This window comes from Mastomys coucha, unplaced genomic scaffold, assembly GCF_008632895.1.
Source record: "Mastomys coucha isolate ucsf_1 unplaced genomic scaffold, UCSF_Mcou_1 pScaffold16, whole genome shotgun sequence".
NCBI classification, from domain to species: Eukaryota; Metazoa; Chordata; class Mammalia; order Rodentia; family Muridae; genus Mastomys; species Mastomys coucha.
Window position 1 is genome coordinate 52,349,282 of NW_022196898.1, and position 2,890 is coordinate 52,352,171.

The 2,890-nt window shown below is 42.8% G+C and overlaps 1 long non-coding RNA gene across 1 annotated transcript in view; it reads right to left on the reverse strand.

Moving 5' to 3' along the window:
• The window catches only part of LOC116094225, a 2,153-nt gene extending 1,463 nt beyond the window's left edge, over positions 1-690 (reverse strand). The window contains exon 1 of the long non-coding RNA XR_004120006.1: positions 578-690. This is a non-coding gene — a long non-coding RNA (uncharacterized LOC116094225). The remainder of the gene's footprint in view (positions 1-577) is intronic.
• Positions 691-2,890: the final 2,200 nt, after the last annotated feature.

Here is a 2,890-nt window from a genome sequence, read left to right on the forward strand (position 1 = left end):
ACTGAGTCTCTTAAAGTCCAGGTTGGTTTTGAACTTGTGATCCTCCTGCCTTTCTCGTGACTGCCTGGGCCTCTCAAAAGCTGGACAAGCACTAGATAGCTTGCGCTCCAAGCTTCTAAAGTTTGGTGACTGTCTTCTCTCCTGTTCTGTTAGCCTGAGGATATTTTGCTTGTTTTGATTCCTATTCATAAACTCTTACAGGGTTTTCCGAATGGATAAAGGTTTGTGTGTTCAACTTGGCATCTTTAACTAGGATGGCTTGAAATATTTAAAGGTCTTTTAATGACTGCATAGTCATTGTTACAGGCAAGTGGGCCATGGTTTATTTGATCTCATCTAACAGGTATGTTTCTGTCTATATTATTTATATTGCTAAGATAAAATATTAAAAACAGACTTGTCCCTAAAAATATAGGCAACGTATTATAGACTCTTGGCAGGTACGTCTACATACTGGAAGGATGTATGTGTCTGTGTCCTGGAGTTAGAGAAGTGGCCCTCCCTGCTCCCTGGGACTCTGCCCTGGCTTTCTGTGCTCTGCTGTCTAAGACAGCTCTTCCTTAAGAAATGGGCTTACATCGTCTTTGACTCCTCTCTTGGCTTTCGGTCTCTACACAGTTCCTCTGGTCCTTGGGGAATCATGTGCTTGCTCTGTGCTCAGCTGGCTCCACATTCACCTTAACCAGGATCAGAAGCATTAGAATATACTAGAAACATCATCATTGAGGGCTCTTTTCCAATCCTAGTTTGCATTTTGCCTAAATTTCCATTTTGAATCTTCCGGGTAGGAACCTTCAGAATGCTGGGCTTTTTTTGTTTGTTTGTTTCTTGTTTTGTTTGTTTTTGTTTTTCTAAGATTTTAATTCTATTTTTGTGTCTAGTGGTTTGCCTGCATGTATGTTTGTATGTAGCACCCACAGAAGCCAGAAGATGGTGTTGGATTCTCTGGACTGAAGTTACAGATGGGTGTGGGTGCTAGAAATTGAACCTGGGTGTGGAGAGCGGTAGAGCTGGAGAGGCATTCGCCTTGACAAGATGGCGCCTGCATCCGCTGTAGACTCCTGGTAAACAACTGTTTGCGCATGTGCGTAGAGTGAAAAGGCGCCAAGTCACGGCCCATCCCGGGGTGTCACATGGGGTGATGAGCAAACAGCCAATCATGGGCGGACACGCCGTGCTGTGGTGTATATAAGCAGTGCCAATTAGTGGCTCGGGGTCTTCCTCTTCATGATGCAATAAATGCTTGCTGTAGAAGGATCCTAGTGTCTGCGTGTCTTCTTGCTGGCGAGACGACTGTGCGGGCTACACCTGGGTCTTCTGGAGAAGCAGCCAGTGCTCTTAGCCACAGAGCCATCTAGCCTAGGATGCCAGACTTTGCAGTTCAGCCTAGTTAACGTTAATGTTCCTAAGCCATGGTATTTTCTCTATTCATCAGCTTTTTTTGTTTGAATGAAGATTTGTGCCTTGGCCTTATTGGTCTTTATCTTAGAATCTCTGAAGCAACTGTGTGATTAAATCCAACTGTGATTTTGTTGGTCTATTCTGAGAAGGGAGAAGGCTTGACAAATTAAAGAATGAGTCAAGTATTGGATAGTTTTGTAGGTAAAATGTTCCTATGCATAACAAACTGACTTTTCACTGTCTAAAATTCACTGGCTTGAATGTGTTTGGGATCAGGGGAGGTCCTGAGCCAAAGCACAGTCCCCTTTGACTGCCTTCTCTTAGGTCCAAAGAAGAATCCTAGCATATTCCTAATCACTAACAGAAAATAAAAGCCTGAGAATTTCCTACAGGGTTCAGAGCCTCTTGGCTCCTAATTTCACTTATTTCTTTTCATTGCTAACCTGACTGGGTTACAATCACTGAGGAAACACACTTCTGGGGCTGTCTGGGAAGCCAATTCTAGAGAAATAACTAAGGACAAAAGGTCCATACAGCTACAAGTGGCTTGTCCCATAGTTGGACTGAGTAAAAAATAAAAGAATGAGAGCTGAACATTAGCATCTATCTTTCTGTGTTTCCTGACTTCTGAACATTAGCACCTGTCTGTCTGAACATTAGCATCTGTCTGTCTTTCTCTGCTTCCTGACTTTAGAAGCTGCATGGCCAGCTACCTCAGGGTTCCTGCCCGCCATGTCTTCCTGCCATGATGGACTATATCACGTTCCCACATTGTTCTGTCAAATATTTGTCATAGCAACAAGTAAAGTAATGAACATAACATCTCTGCCAATAAAGAAGCATCATCCCCCCACCCCCTCATTGCCTGCCCAGTGCCCCGCCGGGACTACCAACCCTGTAGGAGTTTTAGTTTTCATGGCATAAAAAAGGGCAGAAGGTGGGGTGATGGTCTCCCTGACCTTTGCTCTATTTCTTGTCCTTGTTGTATCTTTTCTGTTTCATTGTTTCATATTTTAGCATTGATGTGCCGCAGTGCATCTATTTCTATTGTTCACTCTTCCTTTTTCTCCTTTTTTATTTTAATGTTTCTCCTTGGCCTTTCTTTACCTCTTCAACAGGACTGATTACTTAAAATTTCAGTCACTGAATACCCATCCACTGCTGCTGGGTTTGATGCACCCACCAGTTTTCTGTTTCCAATTCTAGAGGATACTGGGTTTTGTTTTCTTTTGTTGTTGTTGTTGTTGTTTTAATGTGATTTTTCTCTTTAAAGTAGAAAAATAACTTTTTTGTCTGAAGACACATTCCATATTTTATTTACATTTTAAGACTAACTTTCATCTAAAAATCACATATCCGAATCACGTGATTGCCTCATCCGGGTCCTTTGCGTTCTCTCTCCCTCTCCCAACATGGCGGCCTCAGCAAAAAAGAAGAATAAGAAGGGGAAGACCATCTCCCTAACAGACTTTCTAGCTGAGGATGGGGG